The sequence below is a fragment of the Setaria viridis genome, chromosome 9, assembly GCF_005286985.2.
Source record: "Setaria viridis chromosome 9, Setaria_viridis_v4.0, whole genome shotgun sequence".
Taxonomy (NCBI): domain Eukaryota; kingdom Viridiplantae; phylum Streptophyta; class Magnoliopsida; order Poales; family Poaceae; genus Setaria; species Setaria viridis.
The window spans coordinates 36,556,282-36,574,025 of NC_048271.2; the positions used below are offsets into that span (position 1 = coordinate 36,556,282).

The 17,744-nt window shown below is 50.5% G+C and overlaps 1 long non-coding RNA gene across 1 annotated transcript; it reads right to left on the reverse strand.

Moving 5' to 3' along the window:
* Window positions 1–8,163: 8,163 nt before the first annotated feature.
* Window positions 8,164–9,508, reverse strand: LOC117836744 (uncharacterized). The gene is made up of 2 exons (XR_004636148.2): window positions 9,182–9,508; window positions 8,164–8,614 (listed from the first exon to the last, which is right to left on the reverse strand). It is a non-coding gene; the product is annotated as an uncharacterized lncRNA (long non-coding RNA).
* Window positions 9,509–17,744: the final 8,236 nt, after the last annotated feature.

Sequence of the window (17,744 nt, forward strand, 5' to 3'; positions counted from 1 at the left end):
CTTCGTCCCCAGCCGGTAGCAGAAACACCGGCTGTCCCTGCTCACTCCTCCCCCTCTACGCAGACGAGTGGCAGCTCGTCGGAAGCAGCCTCTTCCCCACGCAGCCCCCCGGTGGCACGCTATGTCCGCAGGACAATCTTAGCACTCGGTCGCCTCGAGCGCGCGACGTTGGCAGGAGGCCGAGCTCACTGCGGCAGAAGAGCGCACCCGAGTGGCGGCAGAGACCGCTGCGGCGGCGGCAAGGGCGTCAAGGCTGGCGGCGGCGGAGCTGGCTGTAGCGAGGACGGAAGCGGAAGCGGCGGCGACGGCAGATGCCGCATGTGCGGCGGCAGCGGAGCTCGAGACTCTACGTGGCGGTAGCATCAGCAGCGCTACCTCTGCCGATGGTGGTACCGACGTAGAGCTCGTGCTAGCAAGGGAGGCCGGCGCAGGAACGGCCGGCGCAGGAACGGCCGGCGCAGTGGGCAGCTGTGCACCCCCGCGGGCGCGGCGACGGCAGCCCAGACCGGCGTGCATGCACCGGCGGCGCTCCTGGCGGGGGCGCGCGCGACGACCGTGTTCCTGGCGGACATGGTGACCGCGACTCCCAGGGTGACCCGCATATCGACCTCGCATTGGAGGTCCAGCGATTGCGGGAGAGGGCTGCCCAGCTGGAGGCAGAGATGGAGTTCGATCGGCGGTGTGGCGGCCGGGTCGACGGAGAGCGCGGCCCTGTCAGGCAGCGCGGCTCTCCCTTCCCGGAGGGCCGTCATGGTCGCCACGGGGCCCATGCTTTTGTTAGGGAAGTCGGCCCCAGTGGTGGGTGGCCTACCCTCACCAAGGCCAACTACGTCGAGTGGGCCGCGGTGATGAGGGTGAGGCTCCAGGTACGACACATGTGGGAGGCAGTCCGGTACGGTGACGTCGACTACGATGAGGATCGATGGGCGCTGGACGCCCTCATCGCTGCAGTCCTGCCCGAGATGCAGTTCTCGCTTTCCCAGAAGCGGACTGCCAAGGAGGCTTGGGACGCCATCGCTGTGGCACACATCGGCAGCGACCGCGTCCGCAAGTCCACACTGCAGGCACTTCGCAAGGAATGGGAGAACCTGGCCTTCAAGCCAGGTGAGGACGTTGATGACTTTGCTCTCCGTCTCAACACTCTGTTGCAGAAGATGGTGCAGTACGGTGACGACACCTATGGCGAGGAGAGAGCTGTCGAGAACCTCCTCCGCTGCGTACCCGAGAAGTACAAGCAGATCGCTCGCTCGATCGAGTCTCTGCTGAACCTCTCCAGGATGTCGATCTAGGAGGCGATAGGTTGCCTCAATGTCGTCGACAGCAACGAGTCACAACCTCCCTTAGGGCCTATCATCATTGGCGGGAAGCTCCATTTCACTCAGGAGTAGTGGGAGGCCCGCCAGGGTGATCGGAAGAAGGGGGAGCCTTCTTCCTTGACAGGCGGCCGTAGGCGCGGCAAGCCACGCAAGGCGCCCAAGGCGCGACGAGGCGCCGAGGGCGGCACGTGAGGAGGCACCCAGGGTAGTGCTGGTGGCGCGCGAGGAGGCGCCCAGGATGGTGCCGCCGGCGAGCACAGGCCGCCACGAGACGATGCGTGCTGCAACTGTGGCAGGCTTGGCCATTGGGCCAAGGACTGTCGACAACCAAGACGCGGCCAGGCTCACGTCGCACTAGCGGAGGAGGAGGAGCCGGCTCTGCTCTTGGCACATGCAAGCATCGAGCTAACTCCAGCGGCATCGGTCGCAGCGGTTCTCCTCCACCTTGACGAGCCGAGGGCACACGCCTTCCTCGGCGACGGCTCCAGCAATGATAAGAGTGAGGGGTGGTGCCTCGACACCGGTGCTACCCAGCACATGACCGGTCGGCGGGAGTTCTTCACCGAGCTTGACTCTAGTGTCCGAGGCACCGTCAAGTTTGGGGATGCCTCCGGCGTAGAGATCAAGGGCGTCGGCTCCGTCATTTTCACCGCCGAGTCTGGAGAGCACAGGCTGCTCACCAGAGTGTACTACATTCCCGCGCTGAGGAACTCTATCATCAGCCTAGGACAGCTGGAAGAGAACGGTTTGCGTGTGGTGATCGATGAGGGAGTCATGAAGATTTGGGACCGTCGCCGTCGCCTTCTTGCCAAGGTAACCAGAGGCGCAAATCGACTCTACATCCTTAATGTGCAGGTGGCACAACCCTTCTAACTCGCTGCTCGTCGGGACGACAAGGTGTGGCAGTGGCACGAGCGCTTCGGGCACCTTCACTTCGAGGCCCTGAAGCGGCTCAGTGCCAAGGAGATGGTGCGAGGCCTACCATGTCTCGATCATGTGGAGCAGTTCTGCGATGTCTGTGTGTTGACAAAGCAGAGGCGGCTCCCCTTTCCCTAGCAGGCGAGCTTCCGAGCCAAGGAGCGGCTCGAGCTCGTGCACGGGGACTTGTATGGCCCGGTGACACCGGTCACACCTGGAGGACAACGCTACTTCTTGCTGCTTGTCGATGACCTCTCCCGCTACATGTGGGTGATGGTCCTCGGCAGCAAGGGGGAGGCTGCGGACACCATCAGGCGCACGCAGGCTGCTGCGGAGGTGGAGTGCGGCCGCAAGCTGCGCGTGCTGCGCACCGACAACGGCGGCGAATTCACTGCGCTGATGAGGGCATTCAGCGCCACTACTCCGCGCCGTACAGCCCGCAGCAGAACGGCGTCGTTGAGCGGCGCAACTAGACGGTTGTGGGGATGACTCGGGCCATCCTCAAGCGGAGGGGGATGCCGGCTGTTCTCTGGGGAGAGGCGATGGTGATGGCTGTCTATATCCTCAACCGCTCGCCCACCAAGGCCCTCGACGGCAGGACGCCATACGAGGCTTGGCATGGGCGCAAGCCGGCGGTGTCCCACCTGCGGGTCTTCGGCTGCCTCGCGTTTGCCAAGGAGCTTGGCCACATCGGCAAGCTTGACAACAGGAGCACTCCAGGAGTGTTCATCGGCTACGCGGAGGGCTCGAAGGACTACCGCATTCTCGACCCGGAGATATAGCGTGTGCGCACAGCGCGCGATGTTGTGTTCGACGAAGGGCAAGGTTGGGCGTGGTACAAGGCGGTGGACGACGGTTCGACTCCGACGTACGACGATTTCACTGTCGAGTACGTCCACTTTGAGGGAGCTGGGGAGTAGGCAGCTCTCCTTCGCCGAGCGCGCCTACCCCAGTCCCCGAACCTCCACCAACTCCGACGCGTGCTACTCCGGCAGCACCACGCTCTCCAGCCGCGACTTCGGCTGCGATGAGACTCTCGCCAGCACCACCACAGCCGGCGACGCCACGTACTCTAGCACCAACGGCCACCCCTCCGGGCACGCCTACTACGAGACCAGCTCATGTCGAGCACAGCCCGGTGGAGTTCGCTACTCCGCTCTCTCACGACAAGGAGCGCATCGACGCGTACCACGACGGCGAGCAGTTGCGGTACCGTATGATGGAAGATCTGGACGACCAGCCGGTGCCGGGACTGGTGCCTCATGACCTGGAGGCACAGTCGCACCTTGCGTGCGACGATGGCGAGCCTCGGTCTTTCGCGGAGGCCGAGAGACACGCGGCATGGCGCGCTGCGATGCAGTCGGAGATGGACGCGGTTGAGAAGAACCGTACCTGGGAGCTTGCTGACCTCCCTCGTGGTCACCGCGCGATCACCCTTAAGTGGGTGTTCAACCTGAAGAGGGATGAAGCCGGTGCCATCATCAAGCACAAGGCTCGCTTGGTGGCACGCGAGTTCGTGCAGCAAGAGGGGATCGACTTCGACGATGCTTTCGCCAGAGTCCGTGCGACTCCTCCTTGCGCTGGCCGCCCAGGAAGGCTGGCGCGTTCATCACATGGATGTCAAGTTGGCGTTTCTTAACGACGACTTGAAGGAGGAGGTCTACGTGCACCAACCGCCGGGTTTTGCGATCCCCGGCAAGGAGGGAAAGGTGCTACGCTTGCGCAAGGCCCTCTATGGCCTGCGGCAGGCACCGAGGGCGTGGAATGCCAAGTTGGATTCCACGCTCAAAGGGATGGGCTTCGAGCAAAGCCCGCACGAGACGGCCATCTACCGGCGGGGCAATGGAGAAAATGCCCTGCTGGTAGGTGTCTACATCGACGACTTGGTGATCACCGGCACCAAGGATGCGGAGGTGGCGGCGTTCATGGAAGAAATGAAGGCCACCTTCCAGATGAGTGACCTGGGGCCTCTCTCCTTCTACCTGGGGATCGAGGTGCACCAGGATGATTCCGGGATCACGCTTCGACAGACCGCCTACGCCAAGTGTGTCGTGGAGCTAGCCGGGCTCACCGACTGCAACCCAGCTCTCACTCCGATGGAGGAGAGGCTGAAGCTGAGCCGCGACAGCACGACGGAGGAGGTAGACGCTACGCAGTACCGGCTTCTTGTGGGGAGCCTTCGCTACCTCGCCCACACACGACCGGACTTGGCATTCTCCATCGGCTACGTCAGTCGGTTCATGCAGCGACCGACAATGGAGCACCAGCAGGCCGTGAAGAGGATCGTCCGCTACGTTGCGGGGACCCTGGACCACGGTCTCTTCTACCCAAGGTGTCTCGGGGCGGCACACTTCGTCGGGTATAGCGACAGCGACCACGCCGACGACATCGACACCAGCAAGAGCACGAGCGGGATTCTCTTCTTCCTCGGCAAGTGCCTCGTTAGCTGGCAGTCGGTCAAGCAACAGGTGGTGGCGCTGTCCAGCTGCGAGGCCGAGTACATAGCGGCCTCCACTGCTTCGACTCAGGCTCTTTGGCTTGCCCGACTGCTCGGTGATCTCCTTGGCAGAGACACTAGAGCGGTGGAGCTCAGGGTGGACAGCAAGTCCGCTCTAGCCCTGGGAAAGAACCCCATTTTTCATGAGCGGAGCAAGCACATCCGGGTGAGGTATCACTTCATCCGAGGCTGCTTGGAGGAAGGAAGCATCAAGGCGAGTTACATCAACACCAAGGATCAGCTTGCGGACCTACTCACTAAGCCCCTTGGGAGGAACAAGTTCCTTGAGCTCTGTTCCAGGACCGGGATGGTCCAACTTTCCCACAAGATGACGCACAAGACTTAGGGAGAGAATGCTGGATAAGTCTTGCTGCTGGTTGTCTTGCTGCTGGTCTTCAAGGACCAGCTGCTGTACTAGGTCTTGTGCTGCTGGTCCTTGTGGGACTGCAGCTGTTTTTGACTGAAGGACAGTGGGGCTGCAGCATATACTTGCTGCAGCACCACTTTGTTGACTACTTTTAGGGTAGGACAGTCCTAGGCATCTTAGACTAGATAGGACAACATCAAAGGACAGCATTAAAGGCATCTTAGACTAGCATATGCCTTGATGCTTGGCTGGTTGGCTGCTAGGCAAGCTATAAATATGTATCCCCAACCCTTGGTTGGACATGTTATTGTGGAAAGAAAACCCAGAAAATTGCCCCAACTCTTCCTAGTGCCATCCTCTCGATGAGAGTTACAGTTCAGATCCTAACAAAGGTTGCCAGAAATCAACCCTGCAGGAGATGATTCATTTAGTGCAGCAAAGGGGAACAATTCAGATGAAGGGTGCAGTCACAGGAGGACCAAATCGGCTGATAAATCGCTGTTGGAAAACGCAGTTCACCGCCTATCGCAATGAGAGCAATTCACTGGATTTCACACCTCCAGAGTGCAACATCATGAAGTTCATTGATGAACCAGAAGCAACCCAACTTGCTGGCCACTCAAAAACACCGATACAAGCAAAACAGCAGGATCAGTTCAATAACATGGGTCAGACATGGTAAGCTGAACCCGGATCTGTGTACTCTAGATGGGATAGAGGAAGAATTTTGGATGAAGATCGAAAAAGATGCCTTAAATAAGGTTCGAATGAGAAACCTCAAATCTCCTGTGGTTGCAGAGGCAACAACCAGTGAATTAAAGGAGGTCAGAGGTTAAGGAAGCACGGGGGGCAACACCATCTGCACAAGCAACAATGGTAACTCTCCCAGTGGCACCACAAGAGCCGGCCAGTGTTAACTCTTCTGTTACACCAGCTTACCAACCTGCACCAAGGAGGGAGCTCAAGAGAACTGCTGCTTTGCAATCGCCATTAGTTGATTTTGCATAAAAAAGGTCATTCAAGTGCAGCAAGGCTGTATGCAAGGTATACAATGCTGTTTTGACAAGCAATGGGCCATCAACAAGATCAAGCAATAAAACCAGCAAAGGGTAAGTCATCCTTCGTTTTTTTTTCTTTCAATACCACATTCCTTTTTTCTGCAACATAATGCCCACAACTGATATATTTTTACTTTGTCTGTGCTTGTTTTTTTTTCATATGACCCCACAGCATCATAATTATCAACTACTGGGATTTCCATATCACGTTGGATGAGCTGGCAAACTCAATCAAACCCAATGGAAGCTACAAAACACCGTTACTGAATTCGGGCTATATGTAATCAACCCCACAGGCAAGAGGGCCACAAAGCGAGTCTTACCACTACGAGTATCTGTGAGTTGCTTTTTCTAGTTCTTGCATCTTTTTTTGTCAACCAACTTAATTAGTGAGATATACAAAGGGTACTGATCATTTTTTGTGTGCAATTTTTTGTTAGGAATATCTGCAATCAGGTCAGCTTGATAGGTCAGAGGTCAAGCGTGTATTCAGAAAAAACACTAACCATCTAGATCATCGACACATGGTACGCTTTTTTCTTCTTCCGTTACTTTTTCTGTTTTTTAAGTTTTGCTACTTTGCTTTTTTTTTGGCCAGTTTTCTGACAGTAACTTCAAAACACAGGTTATGTTCCCAGTTCTGCAACAGATTGAAAAGAGAGATTTTGAGAAGGTTGGGCACTACTTCCTTCTTGTGTTGAACCTGCGCAACAATCGTTTTGAAGTCCTGGACTCAATGAGGACACTTGAAGATGGTAATCTCAGAAGCTGCTGCAACACTCTTATGGATGCAATCAAGAAGGTATGGAACAAGCACTATTCAGATTCAAGTATTGTCATTGAAAACTACAACATTGTCGATATTGGTGTTCCCATACAAACAAACAAATAAGTTTTAGAATCTGTGACACAGCATGGTTGCACAGTACATAATTTGTGTAGTCACATTTTCTTTTTTTTACATGATTTATAGTAACATGAATGCTCCGTTCATCGTCAGGACTTAGCCTCTTCATGTGTGCTGTTATTTCTGTTCTTGCAGCAGCTGAGACCATTTGGACCATCAAATGCTGCTGCTGCAGGAAACAAAGTTCTAGTACCAACTCTGCTATGTCATGCCCATAGCAAAATTAAAAGCTTCACTTTCTTACACAAAGCTAAACTGATAAGCTTCTAGTTTCTGAACTTATAAATCATACGCCAAAACTTGCTTATCCATGGTTGCTAAATTTCTATATTGTATAGCCTACAATACTTCATCGTAGGACCTAAATTGCCGAATTATAGAACCTAATATCTCTGACCCTGATTATTAAGAACTGACACACATAGAGGTGTTCAAAAGATTGCCAAATACTGAATCATGTTTTGATCATTGAGAACTGGCGCACCTTAGTTGCATGGTGGATCATATAATTGTCAAACTTTGTACTAAGGAATATCCATATACCATACTGCACCTACCATATTGGATGATGTCACACCACCAAGCTGACATCTTTGCCCTCTAGCCAACAAGTACTGCATGTGGAAGGCCTAAAGCCTCACAGGTAGCCCAGGAAATCACACACAGAACACACGCACACAGTAGTCTTTTTGTGGTGCCGCAATCGCTTGCTGCTTTTTCTGTTTCTTCTCTATTCATACACAGCCGAGAGCTACAATAGGGCCTGTAATTGAAAGCTAATAACTACAGCCATCACTACCTTGATTGGCTTATTATTCTCACTAACTAGCAGCTGGAAATCTGCTAAGTAAATAGGCTCTGCACGTAGACACTCTGAAGCTGGACAGGCTCTGCACCTAGACACTCAGAACCTGGACAGCACGCACAGGATTACTCCTAACAGCATGCATGTCCAGTGTATAGCTAGTCACATTTTCTTCTTGGTATCTAACAAGTACTTCTCGATAATTTGTCTAGTCATGTTTTTCTTTTTTTTTTGCTCACTGAATTTTTGTTGCAGCCATGATTGTGGATTTCATATGCTGTTGCACGCTGAGCACTGGGATGGGCGTACAATATATAATTTTCAAGAGGTGGACATTCCTAACATCCGGAAGTTGCTAACGTATAAATGGTTTACTTACGCTGAGAACGATACAGACTGGAAGAGGAAATTAAGCTTGGCATAGGTATGTCATCACAAACAACTCACTGAAATTATAGCAGCATGCGCGCTGTAAGCATGCCATCAAGCTTGACCATATCAAGGACTGCAACTTGATTGTCAACATCAACACGGTCAACGTTGGCAAAAGCAACTGGTGTCACGCCAACATCACCCTGAGCCCGTTGCCTTCCAAGGTGCTGACTTCCACCCAATCCAGCAGGATCTAAGATTAACTGAGTGCAATAAGATGGATTTGCACTTTCAACATCCAGGAAGTCAAAATCAAATTCTGGGGGTAACTTGTTCAAATCCATGCATACAAATCTTAACACCCAATCAAGATCCTGCACACGAGGACCAGTTATTTTTGTGAAGCAACAGTAAACATCAAAATGCAATTTCACAAAAAGCAACCATGTAACACACAGAACGCAACATGGCTTTGTATCTATGCATAACAACACATATATTTAAGTAATTTTAAGCTTAATGATGCCATCTAATTATGCTTTTTTATTTCTTTTTTTGTTCAGGTACATCTTGTCACCTTGACAGCAACAGAGAGGCCCCATGAAGTACAGGATGTTGGAGCCAAATAATGTGTGAAGCAGGTAGCAGATCAAGTGAATAACTAGGCAATGAAATCAGTTGATTCTGTGAAGTCATGAAGCTAGTATAGGATGTTGGAGCCAGACAACTTTTGTAAAGCAGGAAGCAGATCAAGTGAATTTGTAGGCAACGAAATCAGTTTCTATTATGTATAGTCTTGAAGCTAGTACAGATCAAGCGATGGGGAACATCATGTCCTCTCTAGGCAAATCTCTGAGTCACCTTTTTTTTCAGCATGTTTCATGGATCTGTGTATCCCCCAAAATTTTCTTTGCAAAAACACCATGGATCTGTGTACATACCTGGGATGTTGCTGTTTTGCTTTTTTTTTTCCAGCAGGTCCCTGATTTGCCGTTTTCTTTTCGGTAATTCCGATCCCCCTTTTTTGGTCGCCGCCGCCGTCTTGCTCGGCGCCGGCGTGCGGATCCAATCTGTTTTGCTTTTTTCCTGTATCTGCTTTTGTTGGGGGAAGGTTTGGTGGTGGCGTCGCGGGGAAAGTGGTGGGCCCTGCGAAGGGCGCGCGCGGCGTCCGGATCAGATTCGCGCGCGCGGGTCTGCCCAGCCGCGACAGGGATCAAGGTTGCCTAAAATGGAAAGCAGGGGACCACGGGATGCCTAAATTGGAAAGGCCGTCCGACGGGACTAAGGGGGTGTTTGGGAGGAGGGAGCTAAACTTTAGTCCTGTTACATCGGATGTTCGGATACTAATTAGGAGGACTAAACATAACCTAATTACAAAACTAATTGCAAAACTCCTAGGCTAAATCGCGAGACGAATCTATTAAGCCTAATTAATCCATCATTAGTGAATGGTTACTGTAGCACCACATTGTCAAATCATGGACTAATTAGGCTTAATAGATTCGTCTCGCGATTTAGCATAGGGGTTGTGTAATTAGTTTTGTAATTAGTCTAGGTTTAATACTCCTAATTAGTGTCCAAACATTCGATGTGATGGGGGCTAAAATTTAACCCCCTCCTCCCAAACACCCCCTAAAATACGGCCGGCCGTAAGTTAGCCGCACCAATATTATTTTCGTCAGATTAGTAGTTTATTTTAACCAAAATGTGTCCTCTTAGTGCCTGTATTTCATTCATACAGTGGGTTAGAATGAATGCCCAAAACTTTGTTTTTCCCTCGCTTAAATTCCACCATGACTCTGGTAAGAAACTATCTGTTGGTGTTTAGATCTAACAACCTATCGAGGGGGGAACCTGAGGTAGGGGATTCCCGAGGTAGTGTTTGGTTCGTGGGGTTCGTCGAGATCAAGAACTCGAAGGTGAACACAAGCATATAATTTAGATAGGTTCGGGTCGCTGAATTGCGTAATACTCTACATCCTGTGTGTTGGTTGGATTAAATTACTTTGGAGGGGGTCCTTGCTTCTCCTTATATTGCTGGGGTAGGGTTACAGGTCGGTTGTTTTTATAAGAATACTAGTCGGATTCGATTAGACGAGTCCTACTCTAATTGCTACGAATACTTTTCCTAATCCTCGACGAGTCCTGCATCGTAGCCTCCATGTCAAATACGTCTCCTAGTCCTGGATTGTCCAAACCTTCTGGTGGGCCCATAGATGTATGTACGACAAGCCTCTGAGTACTTTTTAGTCAAATGCAGCAGTTCCTAATACTTTTATAAGCTTCACCGACTAGTTTTGGTGTCCTTTGAGCACTTCATCGGGTTGAGTCTTCAAATGTACTCGAGCACTACTATGCAGATAGAATGTGCTCAAGCCTCATTTAACTTAATCTTGAATCCTTCATCACTAAATTTTACATGGAAGTGCGACGAAAGTCGCACTCCATATGGAGTAGCCCCCGAGTCTTAGGTTGAATCGAAGAATCAGGCCGAGGGTCAATCTGTAATTTGCATCATTTTAAACCTAGAGAAAAAATTCTTGTGCTGATGGGCACGTGGCACACAGCCTCGAGTCGTTATCCGACTAGTTTTGTGGGTATAAGGATCAACCTTTGGTCAACATGTCCATCTCTCAACAGTAATCTTATCTCTTCCGAAAATAGAGGTAACTGTCAATCAGGTGTTGTCGGATTTATAAGTTCGGCAGTCCACCAAGAGGTTACTCGAGTAGTTGATTTGTAGGTGAGGGCGATTGTGAAACTAAGAACTCGAAGGTGATCGCAAGAACACAAGGGACACAAGAGGTTTTAGATAGGTTCGGACCTCCAGAGAGTAATACCCTACGTCCTATATGCTGGTGGATTGTATTGCTGAATGGTTCAGATGATGGGGTTTGTTGGGTTTGCTGGGTTGCTGTCGGTAGGCTTCCTTGACCGCCTTATATAGGCTGACGACCTAGGGTTACAAGTCGGTTTGAATCTAATCTATTCGGTCGTTACATGGAAGGTGATCTGAGTCCAAGAACAATACGTATCCCGCAATATCCGGGCTGTTTTGAACTATCTTGTTGCCTTGACGTGTACTCCAAGTATCTTCATGTCCTCGGCCCACACGCCCTGGTCGGGCGGGCCCACTTTTCAAGTCCGGCCAGTATCCTGGTCGGTAGGGATCCATGAGATACCCATGTCCCTTAAGCCCCCGAGCGATGTGTAGGCGAACAGGAACTTGAGGTCTGTTGGTGCTAAAAGTCAGCCGATTGACCCTTAGCGTCGGACACACGACCCGGGAGAATCTGCTTAGCTCCTGTTCGGGTAATCGCCCTGGTGCGGTTCGCGCGGCGTGCCACCCAATCTGACCTGTTGATTGGCAAGGAAGAAAATGTGTCAAATTCTAGGGGTTCCGATTGGCTAAGGTTCCGATCTCGAAAAGCGTATCAGCGAATCGGCCGATTTGCTATATAAAGATAATCGACTATGATACAGCCGACAATCACGCAGCGATTGTGTAGAAAACTACTAGAGTAAACTAGACAAAGCTACGAAAACACTTGAAATAGATCTAATCGGCTATGCGATAACGATGAATAAAAAATAACAGCAACAGAGCCGACAGTTCAAATCTCAAGCTGGATAGCTGGTGATAAAACTAGAATGATAGATAAATCCTATAATTCTAGTAAATATCGATAACTTGTGAATAAATCTAAACGAAACGACAATGATGTGCCCGAAGTTAAAGCTTAGATATTACTTGGTAAACGGAACTTACAGAATCGGCCGGAGATCGTGTCGATGCAGTTCTGCCAACCCGTACGAACTCGTGAAAGAAGAAAAGTATTGGTGAAGTTGCCGACTTGAAAGTAAAGTACGAGGAAATAGTAGATTGTTGTATTGATTGATGTGTTGTTTACAAGTCTCTGAAGATGGCTATTTATAGTCTGTTACAACCGATTTCCTAACCGACTAGGATCTATCTCTAATTTTAAACGAAAACAAATATTTACAAACACAACTTGTATTGGAGTTGGTTGTTGTACTCCCACGGGCCAATCTTTCCTAACGAATATTTCCTTTTGAAACTTTTCCTCCCAAAGAAACACAGCAAAAATCTCCTTCCGTTTCGCGGTCTCCTACCTGATGATTGCAATCTTTTCGAAACGAGCGCCTGAGACAACCGCTCCCCCGAAATTCGTGTAGACAGCACGGTAATAATCCCGCCTTTACCCCTCTCGGACCGTCTTTAAATACTGGCATGCCCTGCACTTCTTCTTCACAAGCTAGTAACTTCCTTCTCGACGCATTAGTTTCCATCTTCTTCCGGCACCCTTTTGGCTTCCAACCGCATTCTCCGGCGATCCCCCTTTCATCTGCATTCCGCTTCATCTACCAATGGCGGCACCATCAGCAACTCCACCAGCAACGGAGGCTCCGCCGGTAGCTCCATTAGCGGCGGCAGCAGCTCCATCGGTGACAGAGGCTCCACCGGCGGCTTCATCAGTGGCGGCAGCTCCACCAGCAGCCCCGTCGGCAACTATGAGTTTCATTCCAGAGGTAATCATCCGGAACTTTTTCCTTTTTACTTTTACCATCCACGCGTCTTTTTAGATCCGTTCTTAGTTCTTCTCTTTTTACCTTTTTTAGGCAGTCATACACCAAATTACTATTCACCTTTCCGAAGCTCCTGGTATCATATGTTTAGGACCTATGGGGAACCCAGACCCAACCGATATGATTAATTTAGAGACCCAGAGGATTCCGTTTAAACAATCACCCATGTTTTTGACCAGTGGTCGGGCACCTTTAGATCTTGGTCGAATGAAACCCCCGGCTGGAAAGAGTGGTACCAAAGAATGGCCAACTCCAAGAGAGTTCAATGGGACAAAAAGAAAATCGGCCAGTGCATCAACCTTTCCTTGTCCCAGATGGAGAGAAATGAACCCTTGGTGATAGCAGCCTCCTACTTCTGGTCTGACGCTCTCAACACATTCCTTTTCGGGCACGGACCCATGACCCCAACTCTGGCCGATGTTGTGATGTTGACCGGCCTTGACATCTCTTCCCCCGATACTCCTTTCAATTATCTAGTCAAGCCGACCCATTGGCTGGAAACAAAAGGAATCGGTGGGTGGAAGGGGTTCATCAACATGAACAAGAGGACCGGGACAATTCAAGATAGAGAATACACGGCCATCTTGATGATGTGGCTAGAGAAACATCTTTTCTGTGGTAGGGCAGTCGGTCCGTCTTCCAACACACAAGCCCTGGCCGAAGCTCTGTCAAGAGGAGCAAGTGTCCCCTTGGGAAAACACCTAATGGGATCGGCCTACCACATGATGCACCAAATCGGCGTCAAGCTGTCAAAGGGGGAGCCGATTGGTAACCCCGGTGGCCCTTGGTGGTTCATCACCCTCTGGCTTAATTTGTATATGAGCAAGATCTCACAGCAGCGGATAGAGATCATGACGTTCCCCAATATTGAGTCAGAGGAAAACCCCACCGTACGGCGCCGATGCACCTCCTTCGGCGAAGCAGCATCAGTCTTCCCTGGTTGCCAGCTCACCGCCACCAAAGTAGCCGAATACTTCAGATGTTTTTATATCGGCTTTAGTAAAGAAACCACTAGCTGGTACCCGTATCCGGGGATAGAACCACTTTTTGAGCTTCCGTTCTGTTATGACTCAATGTCCAACACTTTCGACAACGATCTCACGGATGCCTTGATCAAGCCAGGGATTTTACCAGCGAACTTCTTCTCCGGGAAGGATGCCCCCACTTATGAGTTTTACAATCCATCAGTTGCGACACAGCAGTTCAGCCTAGGTCAGCTGCCGATTCAAGTCTTCTTTGCCGGTCGTGCGAAATTTCGGGATGAGCTCACCAAGCGTCTTGACTACAATCGGCTGTGCGACCGAGTGCCCGATTCCTGCACCATCGACTTGAGCAACTGGATAGTAGCTCCTTTTGCTGTTCAACAATTCAAATTATGGTGGGCAGAATGGAAACAACATCTCTTTTGTGCATCTCCTGCGATATACTGCAACAATCTGGACCCTGACAACATCGATCCGAATGCAGCGGTACTGCTTTTTCCTCAGCTGATCATTTTCTTTTATATCACAAGTTTTGCCGCTAACTCTTATTTTGTTTTGGAGTCCAAGAGTCGACTTCCTCCAACGCGCAGTCGGAGTGGCAGGCTGATAGAGAATCGCTACCCATATACAGTATTCCCACTCATCGACTATCATGCCCCAACTATTGATGACATCACCACCGGCCGATCGAAACAGACGCCGAAGAAGACTTCAAAGAAGACGAGCCGCCGAGCGCACGCCCGCATGGAATCGGCCGATCAGTCAGCGGCGGCATCAGCTAAATCTTTGGCTGCGCCGATTCTTCCAGTCATTGAAGAAGTTGACCCCCAAGCTGCTACAGAAGCTGGAGCGGCTGCTGCATCACTGCTAATAGAAGCTGTTCAGGTAACTTCGCATTTCACATCCTTCTAAGTATTCTGTCGATATTAACTCCTTCTTTCTATCAGGCCGCGCAAACTACCCCAATGCAGTCCCTACAGCAATCGGCCACACCCCAAGCAGAAATCGAAGCGCCAGTAATTCCTCCCATCGAGGTAGAGAACCTTTATTTCAATTTTTATACTAAATCAAAAACTTGACCGATTCTGATGTAGGCTACCCTTGGCACATCTATCGTACCTTTCCAACAGCCATCGACCGGGCGACCCACGGAGGTATAGCAATCATCACATATTCATCAGACTTAATTATCTGTATTATACTCATAAGAATTTGCTCCTCATACCTTTCCAGGAGGCCGGTCCAAGCAGGGCACCAATAATCATCGAATCTTCCTCCTCTGATTAACCGGTTGCACAAGTTCCCGAACCAAGGGCAGCACTCCCGTCGGCGCAAGCAGAAGAAATCCGCCTCAAAAAGGTAAGAGACTTATCACCCAAATCGGCCGATTTCCCATTGCCGTCGGCTAATCTGTATTTATTATTTTTAACTCTTTCGCAGGAACAAGATACTCCCAACAACAGTCTTTTCTCCTTCGCGGTCGCACTTTCTGATGATGAGGAGGTTGCTTCACGTCAAGTCATACTAAGCCCAATCCCCGACGACGTCCGTGCCAAGCTTGAGAGCATACGGACCCTCCTTCAAGATGATATCGGCTGATTAGTGGAGGACGCCTCGCCGATTTGGCAGCTCTTTAGCGATATCAGAGGCTGAGTTCCCAAGGAGGCAGAAGAAGCTCTGGCACCCGCCGCAGACATCGAGTCAATGCGGATTCTGGTGGTCAGGGCTTTACGCCACATGGCCGATCGTGCCAAGTTAGCGAAAGCTCACGAAGAGGAGGACTCTTATAAGCATCGGGCTCAAGAAGTACATCATCGAATCAATTTCCTTGAAAGCTCCCATCCGGATATTGTTGGTGCTATAGATCGCCTTAAACGTCGAGGGGCAGAGCTCGCCAAGGAAATGGAGTAGGTGACTAACGCCATAGCCGTTGAAGAGAAAAAACTCCAAGACCTCCCCTCTGTCATCACCGAATTGAAGCAAGAGAGACAGAGCCTGGCCCACGAAGCAATCAAGCTTCATCGCCACATGCCATAAGTCCCTGGGTCGGCCGACGACGACCAGCGAACTTTAGACTCGACCGATCAAGTTAGGCAGCGAGCGATTGCGGCTATTAATACCCTCCTTGGATGAATTGTAAAAGTACTAGCCAATCTGTAAAAACATTAATGTCTTTTGGCCGTTGACGTGCGGATCCAATCCTGACCCGTCCTTCATGGCGGCCTTTCATTTATTACCCCTTTTACTCCGATGGGACGCGTCTTACCAAACTCTCGCCCCTTTTCCTTCTATAAGTATGAGGCCCCGTATCGTTTCCAGAGGTATTCGCATCGTTCATCCTCTTCTCCTCTAGTAGTTCATACCGTCAGACTATTCACCAAGATGTCTTCTTCGTCTTCTTCCTTCTCTTCCTTTTCCGTCAACCAGGTACGGAATCTTCCTCCATCCTCCATCCTCCTGTCTAATATTTTGATCAATATGTCTATGAGCAGTTGTTTGCTGACTTTTTTCAGCCGAGATGCCTTAGTCCTGACCTGGAACGGGCGATTGAGATCATGCATTCCGATGAACCACTGTCGCAGGTGGACAAGGATCTGATTAGGGCCCATCGCGAAGAACTCAAGGATCATGTTCCTGCTGAAGTCCAGAAGATCTGGGATCACATCGACGCCAGCTGCTCCAGGCGGCCACCAACTGAAAGGAGTCATCCACTCCCTCACCCAATCGCCCTCGAGGACACTGCGGCGGGAACATCTCGACCACCTCTCGACAGGAGCCACCCCCTTCCTCGTCAAATCGAGGTCAACGCCGCGATGGAGGACCTGGAGGAAAAGAGCATCCGCTTGTTGATAGAACTAGGTCGGGTCGAGAGGGAGATTAAGAAAAAGCGTGGTCAATAAATGTGTTGGTACTTTTCGTTCTAAGGGCGACTTGTACCGTGTCGGCCATGTACCCCATCGTTTGTACCGAATAATAAATCGGTCAGATCAGACGAATGTTTTGTTCTTAAGGCGATGTTATATTTGCATCGGTTATAATATCTAATAGGAGTTGGCCGTGCCATCTTGATACATTTCATCATTAGTTATGCATCGACCCATATACTAGGATAGTACCTCTTCAGATATCTTCCGTTCAAGGCCCTTGTGAACTCCTCTCCTTCGATCGTTTCCAGTATATATGCATTTCCCAGAGCGCATCGGCCGATTTTATACGGCCCTTCCCAGGTGGGCGATCATTTACCGAACTTGGGATCCTTAGATCCTATCGGCAACACCAACTTCCATACCAAATCTCCTTGGGAGAATTGCTTGACCTTGACCTTCTTGTCGTACCACCTGGCCACCCTCTTCTTGTTCTCCTCAATGCTGATTAGGGCCTTCAGTCGTTGACCTGCCAAATCGTCGAGCTCTCCTTTCATGAGGAGGGAATAGTCATCGGCCGTCAACTGATCTTGAAGCGATGTGCGTGTTTACCCCGTCCTTAATTCCCAAGGCAACACTGCCTCGTGACCATATACCAATTGATAAGGAGATATTTTAGTGGCCCCGTGGTAGGCCATCCTGTAAGCCCATAAAGCCTCGGTCAAACATAAGTGCCACTTTTTAGGTTGTTCCTCTATCTTCCTCTTAATCAACTTGATTATCCCTTTATTGGACAATTCGGCTTGGCCGATGGCCTGAGCATAATACGGAGAAGAATTCAACAACTTAATTCCCATATCGGCGGTGAACTCCTCGAACTCTCCCGAAGTGAACATCGTTCCTTGATCAGTTGTGATGGTTTGAGGGATATCGAACCGATAAACAATGTGGTCTCTTACAAAATCGACCATGGCGGCTGATGTTATGGCCTTTAACGGAATTGCCTCCACCCATTTGGTAAAGTAGTCAGTGGCTACTAGTATGAACTT